We start from the raw sequence: 14604 nt of genomic DNA, 5'->3' as shown, positions 1-14604 counted from the left end.
CCAACCAGCTTCCAGACAACTGTCCCAAAGACAAGATGGGAGTGTGCATCACTGGCTAGGACTGACTTACTGAGGGACTCCAGAGTGCCCTGAGCCCCCTCGGCAGCTTTAGCTGAAAGAGGCTGCCACTCCCTTCCCACCACCAGCACCTCTCCCCTTTCCCCCAACACCACCTTAGACTCTGTTCTTCAGTGTTTTACTGTAGCTGAAAGCAAGAGGCAAGATGGGAGATGGATGCAGTTGGCAAGAAATAGAAATCAAAAGGCTAACTTGAGTAAATGAGTGATGGGTGGGGGACTCTACAGGCAAAGGAGGCCAGAAATTAAATACAGGAAGGAGGAGGGGGAAACAGAAGTGGGAAAACGCCAAAAGGGAGACTAAAGTGAGCTCAGCAGAGAGCTGCAGTAGGCAACTGGGAAGTTTGGTCCAGTCACAGAGGAATGACTGGAGGGAAGAAATGACTCCCTCATGCCAAGGCAAGGGCTCAGACCAGCCCCACAGGGCTGGGGCATGGACTTGGCTAAGTTCCTGGTTTGTGCCAAGCCTCGGTTTCTCCGAAGTGGGAACGAGGTCAGGCTGTTAGGTCTCATCAGAGAGAACTGGGCCACTGTGGATGGCTTGGGGGCAGTGCCAGGTAGGGGAAAGAGGAGAGAGCTGCTGATGGTGCAAAGACAGCCTGTGGCCAGGAGAAGCGGGGCAAGGGTCTCCAAGGAGTGCACAGGCCAGGAGCGCGCGCAGGGCTGGGGGTGCGAACTAGGCAGTGGACTGAAGTCGCGACTGGGGCACGGAGCGCTTCTCGGGGCTGGGCGCGGGGGCTGGGGACTTCCACCATGGGGTGGAAGAGCCGCGCGTGGGAACGGCTGGAGGTGCAGGAGCAGAAGGCGGGCAACCGGGAGGGAGGCCAGGGCAAGAGGACCACCGCCCCCAAGGGGGAGCCCAGCGCCCCGACCCAGGGGAAGTTGCCGGGGTGGACCAGGAGGGTCTGGGCCGCTGGTCGAGCCAGCTGCCCGCGCGGAGGGGGTTCGTGGCAGCGAGGGGCCCGGGACGCCTTATATCCCGCCCGCCCGCCCGCGCACCTCAGTCAGCTCCGGGCGCCGCGCGGGCCATGCTCGCCGCTCCCGCCGCCGCCGCCGGTGCAGAGAAAGCCGCCGCCTCTGTCGGCGTCCGGACCCGTTAGCTGAGCGGCTCCCCAGTCCGCCCGCAGCGGGCCAGTCCCGCCCTTACCCGCCCCGAGCGAGCCGCCGCCGCCGCCGCCGCCTCAGCCCGGCCCCTCCCCCAACCCAGCCTGACTGGAAAGGAAGGGTGGGGGCGGGGGGCGAGGGCCCCCTCCCCACTCACATCCTTCGGCCCTGCCCCGCCCCCTCCCCCGCTCGCCTAGTCATCCTGGGAAATGGAGTCCAGCGCGCGCTGCGCCGCCAGGAGAGCCCGGCGCGCGGAACTACTACTCCCAGAAGACAGCGCGCCAGCCCGCGCGCTTGTGGGCTTTGTAGTCCCTTGGGGACTCGGGGCGTCTACAGCGCGGGAGGGGAGGGGGATGGGAGGTTTCCACTCCCTTGAGGCCGGGGTACCGACGTCGGAGACAGGGTGTGGGGTGTGCGACGCGCTGTGCCGGGGCTGAATACCTGGACTTCGAGGGGGGCACCCAGCAGCGGAGGATGCCTCTCACACGGCTGTGGTCCGCTGCAGCCGCGCAGGGCTGCAGGCGAAGCCTCTGGCCCGAGAGCCTCACGCTGGGGACGGTTACCATTCTCGCGGAAAGAGCCTTGACCTGAGGCTAGCTTGGCTTCCTGCCCGGGCTCCGCAAGCCGGAGCTGCGGTGAGGCCGCTGCGCCCAGGAGGGAGAAAAATCACCCCACGTGGGCGTGGGGTTTCCCTACCTGGGAAAAGGAGACCGAGTGTCTCGGTTTCCTGGAGTGCTCACCCCCCTGGGGACCTTCTATTGATAATTCCAGTCCGACCCACTCTCTTTCTAGCTGACTCCCTTAGCTCCCTACTGTTTAGGGCACAGTATATACATAAAGCAAAGTGTTAACCATTTTCAATATTTTTCTATGTCTTCTCTTAGCACGTGCTTTCCCCAGTTTCCAGATCCACCTCAAATTGTTAATGAAACTCCCAGTTGCCCTCCAAGCTTTATCGCCTCTGGCAGAGGGAGGCCTGTAAGTCGCTGATTCTTTAACAAGCATCTATCAGACTCTCCTGGAGAGTTTGTTTAAACACAGCTGACCCATACCCCTCCCGTGGGAGGAGCCTGCTGTGGGATAATATGAATCTCAGAGGAGCCAGGCCATAGAAAGTGGGGTTTCAGGCTGCTGCTGCTAAGTCGCTTCAGTCGTGTCTGACTCTGCGCGACCCCACAGACGGCAGCCCATCAGGCTGCCCCGTCCCTGGGATTCTCCAGGCAAGAACACTGGAGTGGGTTGCCATTTCTTTCTCTAGTGCATGAAAGTGAAAAGTGAAAGTGAAGTCGCTCAGTCGTGTCCGACTCTTAGCGACCCCATGGACTGCAGCCTACCAGGCTCCTCAAAAACGTTCTTTTTAATTTAAATAAATCAATCAGTTGATACAGTAAAAGGAAAATACTACATGAACCTGAGGGCTTCTTTGAGAGCTCAATTGGTAAAGAATCTACCTGCAATGCATGAGACCCCGGTTTGATTCCTGGGTGGGGAAGATCTGGAGAAGGGCTACCCACTCCAGTATTCTTGGACTTCCATGTGGCTCAGCTGGTGAAGAATCCACCAGTAATGTGGATTTGATCCGTGGGTTGGGAAGATCCCCTGGAGAAGGGAAAGGCTACCCACTCCAGTATTCTGGCCTGGAGAATTTCATGGACTGTCTAGTCCATGGGGTTGCAAAGAGTCAGACATGACTGAATGACTTTCACTTTCCACATGAGCCTGAAAGATGTCCCAGTCCTTAGCCTTTAGCATTCTCTTCAAAGCTGGTAAGGTTTTCTGTTCCAAAGGGGAGCTTGTAGGGTATACCTGGTACTACTCCCCAAACTATGGATGCAAGCCAGGGGTTGAGATCGCAGACCTCTAGGATAGGGTCAGCTCTGTAGAATCCTCTGCTTCCAGGTGTTCTATGACCTATAACAGGCTGTGGGATTGAGAGGTGAGAAGGTGGATTCTTGACTTGTCAGGTATCTGAAAGTGACTCTCACACCACACCTACCTGGGTAGACCCTTAACCACTTGCTATCCTGATGTTCTGGGAGCTATAGAACTCCAGGAGGAAACTTGGTGACCTTCACTCTCCGGCACGATCTCAGACCCTTTCAGCTGTGAGATGATCAAGTTCTCTGCTCCACCAAAATCTAACCAGGCTCCTGTAGGCCCTCTTCTCCAATATGTCTCAACCTTGGCCTATAAAAACTATACTCTTGGTTAGGACTCCACTGGTCCACTGCAGTTCAGTCCCTAGTCAGGGAACTAAGATCACATCCCACATGCCACACAGCACAGCCACAAAACCACCCCCCACCCAAAACCAAAAAACTGTACTCTCAACACAGATGACTTTATCCACCCTCCTCCCTGGTGGTTCAGACAGTAAAGACTCTGCCTGCAGTGCAGGAGACCAGGGTTTGATCCCTGAGTTGGGAAGATCCCCGGGAGAAGGGAATGCCTACCCACTCCAGTCTCCTTGCCTGGAGAATTCCATGGACAGAGGAGCCTTGCAGGCTACAGTCCATGGGGCCACAAAGAGCTGGACACGACTGAGGACTGAGCGACTAACACACACAACCTCCCCCCACATTAAAAGACTTAAACACAGTAACATAGTTTCTAACATCTCAAGGCCACGTCCCTGGGATGGCTCTACCCACCCTAAGTGCCTGTCTGATAAAGCTCAAACATTCACTGTTTATTCTAGCCAATACCAGTTATAAGTACCCCCCACCCCTTCTTAGAGCGTTTACTAAAAAGGCTTACAGTTATGACTTCTTCCTTTCCCTTTAAGGTGTGCATTAAATGTATATGTATTATGTGTCTTTCTCAAGGACCTGAAAGCCAGTCCTTTGAAATATAATTACTGGAAAGAATAGGGCCTCTGTGGGAGAGTAGAATCCTAACTTCAATACTTGCCAGCTAACAGATACAGCTGACCTAATCAGTATTTACACTGACCAACTCTTTGTACTTTTTCACTTCTCTGCTCACCTCCCTCCATACTTCTTCATTCTCCCTTTAACGTGCCCAGTCACCTCTGTGTAAATCCAAGTTGCAGTGTTTATCAATAATATATTGGTTAAAATCTGTCCTTACCACTTTAACTAGTGCCTGCTTTGTTTATTTTTCAGTCAATTATTAAGATTTTTTGTTTGTTAACTATTAAGATGTTTTTGTTTATCTTTGACAAAATGGATATAAGCGGTGAGCCCTGGGGCCCCAGGCTCCAGCCTCCCTCCCATCCACCAAAGGCCAAAGGGTGAGTTATTGCTAGGTCCTTGGGCACGTAGCCCAGAGGACACCAGAGGCATTGGACCCTGACTAATGTTGACCTCTCTGGTGAATGCTTGAATGCTTTTCTGTTTTTTAGTTTTTTGATTTGCATCCCTGTCACAGACTATAGTGCATGCGTGTTCCGTCATGTCTGACTCTTTGCGACCCCATGGACCGTACGTAGCCCGCCAGACTACTCTGTTCATGAGATTCTCCAGGCAAGAATACTGGACTGGGTTGCCATTTCCTATTGCAGGGGATCTTCCCAACCCAGGGATCGAAGCTGCATCTCTTGCATCTCCTGCATTGGCAGGCAGATTCTTAACCGCTGCGCCACCTGGGAAGCCTGTCACAGACTACAGGGGGGTAAGTAATCCACATACAACGCCACGCTCTGCCCCTAAGCCCAGCTGCCAGTCCTTCCTTGAGGACTTTGCCTCTGCACCTGAGTCGCATGCCGTGGTGGCTTTCCCTTGCAGGCAGAAGGGATGAGTCTCTTTGTGTTCACACCCATCACCCAAATGTCTGTTAGCAGATTACCCGGAAGGTGTCATTTCATGGGCAGCGCAGGGAACCTCTCTATCCCACAACTCCCACAGGAGCTCCCATCATCACCCAACTATCTCCCAGTTAGATGTCAAATTGCTTTTTACCCATTTCCTCTTGCTAGTTTTGATTTCCTATCCTCTCCACCCATCCAAATTCTGCCCGACTGTTTGAAGTCTACCTTGAGTTTTCCTTCCTCCTCAAGGTTCTCCCCAGCTGCCTCAGCTGCACAGCCACCTGCGAACATCACCCCTCATGTCACACTTGAATTGGCGTCATTGACTTAAAAGCCTACCTTTGCTGTTGACCATCCACAGCAAGGGAAGCAGTGGACCAGGAAGTGAAGGAGACAGAGGAGCCATAGGGCTTTGGAGGCAAACTGCAACTAAGTAGCAAGATGCAAAGAGGAGGTGGCTCCCTCCCTCCCCTGCTTTCTGGTTGACCCAGAAAGGTCAGCTCCCACACCTAATGGTCTGTGTGAACCCCAGCAAACTACACAGTTCTGTGATCTGTAAAATGGCGATAATAATAACAGAATGGCCGTAATAAGAGACCCTTCTTGTAGAGCTGTTATAAAGAGTAAATGGAAAAAAAAATGATGTTGGATAGAAAGACTGTCAAAAAGAAATCAAGTCAATCTGGATATTTAATGTGATCACAGTACAAATACCAGCAGCATTTGTTTTTTTTTTTTTTTTTTTTGGAGAGGGAGGAAGAGGAGCAGGTCAGTTTATTTTAAAAATTCATTTGGAGGGCTTCCCTGATAGTCCAGTGGGTAAGAATCTGCCTTGCAATGCAGGGGATATTGATTAGATCCCTAGTCAGGGAAGATCCCACATGTTGCTGAACAAGCTCTACAACTATTAAGCCAGCACTCTGCAGCCTGCAAGCCACAGCTACCGAAGCCCACATGCTGAGAGCCGTGTTCTGCCACAAGAAAAGCCACTGCAAGGAGAGTGCAATAAAGACCCACCACAGCCAATAAAGAAATCTTTTTTAAAAATTCATTTGAAAAATAATAAGCAAGATTAGTGCCAACAGTTAAAAAAAAATCAATCAATTGTCAAATCTAAGAAAGAAATGGAAAAATCTATTTGAGGCAACCTGAGGACTGCTCTGCCCATCAGAAGTCAAAGCACAATTATATAAGTTCTTGAGACAAAAGGTTATTCATCAGATGACATATTGACAGACCCCAGATGTTCATGTACAAAGCAACTGGTGTGTCATCATGACCACTTACGAGATTAAGGAAGGTTATCTCCTAAGGAGGTCTGGTTTATGCAAGTACACAACACACTCTAAAGGAGAGAGAGGAGGCCCAAATGGGCAAAGAAACATGAATTTTATTTAATCATGAGTCAGGAAATTTTTGAAAAACTAATAGTATGCAGTAGTGAATGTCCTCTCAGATATTAAACATATTATAAACATACCTTTAGAATACTGTAATAGATCAATATATAGACCTGCAAGTCTACAAATAAACTCAGATACTCACAGAAATTGACATATGGTAAAGATACATTTCAAATAAGGGAGAGGAAAGATGAATTATTCTATAAATGGTATAGGGACAGTTGGAGAACCATCTGCTCAAATATTAACTTAGCTCTGGATCTAGTTAAAAAAAATCACCAATGGCTACCAATATGAAAAATGAAGACAGATAATGGACCCCTGACGGAAGTAAAATATTCAGAAAGTAGTGGTGAAAAAATAAATCACCCCAAATCTGACAACTACCAATGTACAGAAAGTACAGGTATTTGAGAGGAATGTTTTATTTGAAACTATGGGGATGCAATCTAAAAAATTCAGTGAGAAACTCTATAGGACAAATGACACAATTTCTTCAATGAATACATTGAAAAAAATTTTAAGACAGAGGAGAATCTGTAAATTAAAACAAGCTATATTAACCAATTGCAATGTATGGACTTTGTTTGACTCATAATTCCAACAAACTGAAAAAAATTGCATGAGAAGAGTGGAAGTTTGAACACAAACCATTGGATATTGAATAATTATTATTCGTTTTAAGTGTATTAATGATATTATAGTTAGTTGTGTGTGTGTGTGTGCTTAAGAGATTTCGTTTAGTGATATATACCGAAATCTTATTTATGGAATGATGTCTGAGGTTTGCTTCAAAATAATTCCGGGTTGGGGTAAAGGTATAGACGCAAGGCAGGCTAAAGTGGTAATTATTGAACCTGGGAGAGCAGATGGTCACTTGGACAAGTTCATTTTAACATTTTTTTTTCTACTTTTGCATGCACAGTATTTAAAGTTTTACATAATAAAATGTTTTGGGTTTTTTTTGCTCAAGTATAGTTGATTTACAATGTGTTAGTTTCAAGTGTACAGCAAAGTGATTCAGTTATGCATATACGTGTGTGTGCTCTGCTCAGTCGTGTCCAACTCTCTGCACCCCCATGGACTATAGCCCACCAGGCTCCTCTGTCCATGGAATTTTCCAGGCAAGAATACTGGAATGGGTTGCCATTTCCTTCTCCAGGGGATCTTTCCAACCCAGGGATTGAACCTGCATCTCTTGTGCCTCCTGCAATGACAGGCAGATTCTCTACCACCTCTCCCCTTCAGTTCAGTTCAGTAGCTCAGTTGTGTCCAACTCTTTTCGACCCCATGGACTGCAGCATGCCAGGCCTCCCTGTCCATCACCAAGCTGGAGTTTACTCAAACTCATGTCCATTGAGTCAGTGATGCCATCCAACCATCGCATCCTCTGTCATCTCCTTCTCCTCCTGCCTTCAATCTTTCCCAGCATCAGGGTCTTTTCCAATGAGTCAGTTCTTACATTAGGTGGCCAAAGTATTGGAGATTCAACTTCAGCATCAGTCCTTCCAATGAACAGTCAGGACTGATCTCCTTTAGGATGGACTAGTTGAATCTCTTTGCAGTCCAAGGGACTATCAAGAGTCTTCTCCAACACCACAGTTCAAAAGCATCATTTCTTCCATGTGCAGCTTTCTTTATAGTCCAACTCTTACATCCATACATGACTACTGGAAAAACCATAGCTTTCACTAGATGGACCTTTGTTAGCAAAGTAATGTCCCTGCTTTTTAGTATGCCCTCTAGGTTGGTCATAACTTTTCTTCCAAGGAGAAAGTGTCTTTAATTTCATGGCTGCAGTCACCATCCACAGTGATTATGCAGCCCCCCAAAATAAAGTCAGCCACTGTTTCCACTGTTTCCCCATCTATTTGCCATGAAGTGATGGGACTGGATGCCATGATCTTAGTTTTCTGAATGTTGAGTTTTAAGCCCACTTTTTCACTGTCCTCTTTCACTTCATCAAGAGGCTCTTTAGTTCTTTGCTTTCTGCCATAAGTGTGGTGTCATCTGCATATCTGAGGTTTTGATATTTTTCCTGGCAATCTTGATTCCAGCTTGTGCTTCCTCCAGCCCAGCGTTTCTCATGATGTACTCTGCATATAAGTTAAATAAGCAGGATGACAAAATACAGCCTTGAGTACTCCTTTCTCTATTTGGAACCAGTCTGTTGTTCCATGTCCAGTTCTAACTGTTGCTTCCTGACCTGCATACAAATTTCTCAAGAGGCAGGTCAGGTGGTCTGGTATTCCCATCTCTTTCAGAATTTTCCAGTTTCATGTGATCCACACAAAGGCTTTGGCATAGTCAACAAAGCAGAAATAGCTGTTTTTCTGGAACTCTCTTGCTTTTTCGATGATCCAACAGATGTTGGCAATTTGCTCTCTGGTTCCTCTCCCTTTTCTAAACCCAGTTTGAACATCTGGAAGTTCACAGTTCATGTACTGTTGAAGCCTGGCCTGGAGAATTTTGAGCATTACTTTACTAAAGTGTGAGATGAGTGCAGTTGTGTGGTGGTTTGAGCATTCCTTGGCATTGTCTTTCTTTGGGATTGGAATGAAGACTGACTTTCCCAGTCCTGTGGCCACTGCTGAGTTTTCCAAATTTGCTGGCATATTGAGTGCAGCACTTTCACAGCATCATCTTTTAGGATTTGAATTACTTCAACTGGAATTCCATCACCTCCACTAGCTTTGTTCGTAGTGATGCTTCTTAAGGCCCACTTGACTTCACGTTCCGGTTCTAGGTGAGTGATCACACCATCATGATTATCTGGGTCATGAAGATCTTTTTTGTATACTTCTTCTGTGTATTGTATATTGTCACCCTGGTTATTTAACTTCTATGCAGAGTACATCATGAGAAACGCTGGGCTGGAAAAAGCACAAGCTGGAATCAAGATTGCCAGCAGAAATATCAATAACCTCAGATATGCAGATGACATCACCTTTATGGCAGAAAGTGAAGAGGAACTAAAAAGCCTCTTGATGAAAGTGAAAGTGGAGAGTGAAAAAGTTGGCTTAAAGCTCAACATTCAGAAAACTAAGATCATGGCATCTGGTCCCATCACTTCATGGGAAATAGATGGGGAAGCAGTGGAAACAATGTCAGACTTTATTTTTTTGGGCTCCAGAATCACTGCAGATAGTGATTGCAGCCATGAAATGAAAAGACGCTTACTCCTTGGAAGGAAAATTATGACCAACCTAGATAGCCTATTAAAAAGCAGAGACATTAATTACTTTGTCAACAAAGGTCCGTCTAGTCAAGGCTATGGTTTTTCCAGTGGTCATATATGGATGTGAGAGTTGAACTGTGAAGAAAGCTGAGTGCTGAAGAATTGATGCTTATGGATGTGGTGTTGGAGAAGACTCTTGAGAGTCCCTTGGACTGCAAGGAGATCCAACCAGTCCATTCTAAAGGAGATCAGCCCTGGGATTTCTTTGGAAGGACTGATGCTAAAGCTGAAACTTCAGTACTTAAGCCACCTCATGGAAGAGTTGACTCATTGGAAAAGACTCTGATGCTGGGAGGGATTGGGGGCAGGAGGAGAAGGGGACGACAGAGGATGAGATGGCTGGATGGCATCACCGACTGGATGGACATGAGTTTGGGTGAACTCTGGTAGTTGGTGATGGACAGGGAGGCCTGGCTTGCTGTGATTCATGGGGTGGCAAAGAGTCAGACACGACTTAGCAACTGAACTGAACTGATCTGTGTATTTTTGCCATGTCTTAATATCTTCTGCTTCTGTTAGGTCCATACAATTTCTGTCCTTTATTGTGACCATCTTTACATGAAATGTTTGTTCCATTGGTATCTCTAATTTCCTTGAAGATATCTCTAGTCTTTCCCATTCTATTGTTTTCCTCTATTTCTTTGCATTGATCTCTGAGGAAGGCTTTCTTATCTCTCCTTGCTATTCTTTGGAACTCTGCATTCAAATGGGTATATCTTTCCTTTTCTCCTTTGCTTTTTGCTTCCCTTCTTTCCACAGCTATTTGTAAGTCCTCCTCAGACAGCCATTTTGCCTTTTTGCATTTCTCTTTCTTGGGGATGGTCTTGATCCCTGTCTCCTGTACAGTGTCACATAAGGGCTTTTTTCAGATTCTTTTCCATTAGAGGTTATTACACAATATTGAGTATAGTTCCCTGTGTTATATAGCAGGTCTTTGCTGTTTACCTATTTTATGTATAGTAGTGTTCTTGCCTGGAGAATCCCAGGGACGGGGGAGTCTGGTAGGCTGCCGTCTATGGGGTCGCACAGAGTCGGACACGACTGAAGCGACGCAGCAGCAGCAGCAGCAGCAGCAGCAGCAGTGTGTATATATTGAGGAGGAAATGGCAACCCACTCTAGTATTCTTGCCTGGAAAATTCCATAGAGAGAGGATCCTGGTGGGCTACAGTGCACGGGTCACAGAGAGTCAGACACAATGAGTGCACACGCGCGTGCGCGCGCACACACACACACACACACACACAATGTTAATCCCAAACTTCTAATTTATAAAAGGCTTTTTTAAAGTTCAGTCAGATGTGTACAGCACACCTAGCTGAAAACCAAAACCACAACAAAAACCAAGTCAACAGAAAAGTGGAAGAAAGTTTTGCAATTTATATCAGGGAGAAAAGGCTAATACAAAGTGCTCTGTGAGTCAGTAAAATCACCAAGGAACAATGGGACATGTGAAAAGAACACAAACAGTTCACAGAGAAGGAAACAAATGGCTGTGACATTGAGTCACAGCTTGAGTAGCTTCACCCTTTTTAAAAAAAATTACGGTAGGGACTTCCCTGGTGGTCCAGTGGTTACGGCTTCACCTTCCAATGCAGCGGCTGCACGTTTGATCCCTGCTTGGGAAGCTAAGATCCCACATGCCCACAGTCAAAAAGCCAAAAAATAAAACAGGAGCAATATTGTAACAAATTCAATAAAGAGTTTTAAAATGATCCACATTAAAAAAATCCTTAAAACATTGTAGTAAAATATACATAACATAAAATTTACCATCTTAACCATTTTTTTTATTATAATGGATATTTTATTTTATTTTTTTAAATTTTATTTTATTTTTAAACTTTACATAATTGTATTTGTTTTGCCAAATATCAAAATGAATCCATCACAGGTATACATGTGCTCCCCATCCTGAACCCTCCTCCCTCCTCCCTCCCCATACCCTCCCTCTGGGTCGTCCCAGTGCACTAGCCCCAAGCATCCAGTATTGTGCATTGAACCTGGACTGGCATCTCGTTTCATACATGATATTTTACATGTTTCAATGCCATTCTCCCAAATCTTCCCACCCTCTCCCTCTCCCACAGAGTCCATAAGACTGTTCCATACATCAGTGTCTCTTTTGCTGTCTCGTACACAGGGTTATTGTTATCATCTTTCTAAATTCCATATATATGCGTTAGTATACTGTATTGGTGTTTTTCCTTCTGGCTTACTTCACTCTGTATAACAGGCTCCAGTTTCATCCACCTCATTAGAACTGATTCAAATGTATTCTTTTTAATGGCTGAGTAATACTCCATTGTGTATATGTACCACAGCTTTCTTATCCATTCATCTGCTGATGGACATCTAGGTTGCTTCCATGTCCTGGCTATTATAAACAGTGCTGCGATGAACATTGGGGTACACGTGTCTCTTTCCCTTCTGGTTTCCTCAGTGTGTATGCCCAGCAGTGGGATTGCTGGATCATAAGGCAGTTCTATTTCCAGTTTTTTAAGGAATCTCCACACTGATCTCCATAGTGGCTGTACTAGTTTGCATTCCCACCAACAGTGTAAGAGGGTTCCCTTTTCTCCACACCCTCTCCAACATTTATTATTTGTAGACTTTTGGATCGCAGCCATTCTGACTGGTGTGAAATGGTACCTCATAGTGGTCTTGATTTTTAATTGTACAGTTCAGTGGCATTAAGTACATTCAAGTTGTCATATGGTAAACACTACCATTTATCTTCATAATTTTTTGGTTTTCCCAAACTAAATCTATGTATCCATTAAGCTATTACTCCCTACATATTCCTCTCCTCCCAGTCCCTGACAATCAGCAGTCTACTTTGTGTCTCTCTGAATTTGACTACCAAGGCATGAAAGTATGAAGACAATATTTGTCCTTTTGTGCCTGGCTTATTTCACTTAGCATAATGTCCTCAGTGTTCATCCATGTTATGGCATGCGTCAGGATTTCCTTCTTTTTGTAGGCTGAATAATATTCTATTGTATACACTGATATGCACCACATTTTATCCATTCATCTGTTGCTGGACACTTGGGTTGTTTCCATGTTTTGGCTATTGTGAACAAAGATGCTCTGAACACGGGTTTACAAATATCTCTTTGAGTTCCTGGTTTCAGTGCCTTTGGATGTATACCAAAAGTGAAATTCCTGGCTCATATGATAATTCCGCCTTTAATTTTTTGAGCAACCATCATAATGTTTTCCATAGTAGCTGTACCATTTTATATTCCCACCAGCAGTATACAAGGATTTCAGTTCTTCCATATTCTGACACTTATTTTCTGAGTTTCACTTGTAATAATAAAAGAAATGCAAATTACAATCACACTGAGATATCGTTTTTCACCTATCAGATTGGCAAAGATCAAAAAGCTTGATAGCTATCTTGGGAAGAGTATGGGGAACAAGGATTGTCGTACACTGCCAATGCGGTTGGAAATCTATATGGCCTCTGTGAAGAGCAACTTGGTAATGTCTTCAAATTACACATGCACACACAAGTTGACCTAGTAATTTCTAAGGAGGTATCCTATCTGCACATGTTCTTAATTAGAGATGGATATCTCTATCTCTAACAAATATCCATAGAGATGGATATTTGTTAAAGCATTGTAAGAAAAAAAATTAAAGATGATCTAAATGTTGTTGATCCAGATTAAAGATTAAATGAGTGGAACTGGGAAGCTTCAATTGATGGTGTCAATTGTTATCGCTCTTACTCACGCACTTCAGTTATCTCCAACTCTTTGCAACCCTATAAACTGTAGCCTGCCAGGCTCCTTTGTCCATTGGACTTCCCCGGCAAGAATACTGCAGTGGTTTGCTATGCCCTCCTCCAAGGAGATCTTCCTGACCCAGGGAATGAACCCACGTCTCCTGCATTGCAGGAGGATTCTTTACCACTAAGTCACCAGGGGAAGCCCTTTTGTTATCATTACTTCACCAGATAACAGACTTTTGGAGAGTAGAGGATGGGCTTTTGTAGGTCCAAACAGACCTTCCGGAAATACTGATCAGATTAACTATTTCTTAGCCTCTGGCAGAATTAGATCGGCAAACAGCTCAGCCAGATAATGTGGTTTATCCAAAGTCATCCACAGAATGTGTGCTATACATTATGTGCAAAGCACACTGGTAGGCACTGTGAAAATGACTGAAATTGAAGAACTGAACCCTGTCTTCTCGGAGCTTGAGACCTTGTGAAGCACTCTGACAGACCTTAAAAGTATTCAACTTTTTAAAAAGTGTACTTTCAATTATATCCATGGAGACCATTGATCTGGTGTATAAACTAAGGCTCAGCTCAGAGAAACTGTATATAAACAGTGTCAGGGGTTGAGACTCTAAGCTTTCACTGCCAAGGTTCAGTCCCTGGTCGGGGAACTAAGATTCCCACAGCCACAGGCATGGCCTGAAAAAAGGATTCCTTAACATATGTGTGAAATACTTTATAGCTTAGCCTAGAGGTTCCCCGTGAATATAGGAATTGTTTTTCCCTAGCTCTGTACCTGTCCACTGAGAAGACCTGGAAGCAATGACACCCCATTAGCAACAAGCACACTAAACGGGTCACTGTTTGTTTGACTGTTTTCACCTTATCTGGCTGTGTGGCATGTAGGATCTTAGTTCCCCAAGCAGGGATCAAACCCATGACCCCTGCCCTGAAAATGCAGAGTCTTAACCACTGGACTGCCACGGAAGTCCTTCAGTGCTGTTTTGTTTAAATTGAGGTGAAATTCACAGGACATAAAATTAACTATGATAAAGCATACAATTCAGTGTATTTAGTGCATTCACAATGTCTAGAAACCAGTACCTCTAGTTCCAAAACCTTTTCACAAGAAAACCCTGTACCCATTAAGCGATCACTCCCCATTCTTCCCACCCCCAGCCCCTGGCAACTGAGCCTGCTTTCTGTCTCTATGGATTTAACTATTTTGAACACTTCATATAAATGGAATCATAAAATATTTAGTAGTTTTTGCCTGAGTTCT

General features: G+C 45.5%; 1 protein-coding gene across 2 annotated transcripts in view; it reads right to left on the bottom strand.

The window, feature by feature from the left end:
- The window catches only part of ST3GAL2 (ST3 beta-galactoside alpha-2,3-sialyltransferase 2), a 47392-nt gene extending 46054 nt beyond the window's left edge, over positions 1-1338 (bottom strand). Inside the window, exon 1 of one of the 2 annotated variants that reach the window (XM_086349832.1) lies at positions 1077-1338. The gene's annotated coding sequence lies outside the window, so the exon portion shown is untranslated. The remainder of the gene's footprint in view (positions 1-1076) is intronic. The other variant, XM_086349833.1, reaches the window with a different exon arrangement.
- Positions 1339-14604: the final 13266 nt, after the last annotated feature.

Source organism: Bos grunniens, chromosome 18 (assembly GCF_055505025.1).
Source record: "Bos grunniens cultivar Pamir isolate PY7600 chromosome 18, Bosgru_T2T1.0, whole genome shotgun sequence".
NCBI classification, from domain to species: domain Eukaryota; kingdom Metazoa; phylum Chordata; class Mammalia; order Artiodactyla; family Bovidae; genus Bos; species Bos grunniens.
Note: the sequence above shows the minus strand (reverse complement) of the source record. Positions and strands in the feature narration are given on the sequence as shown.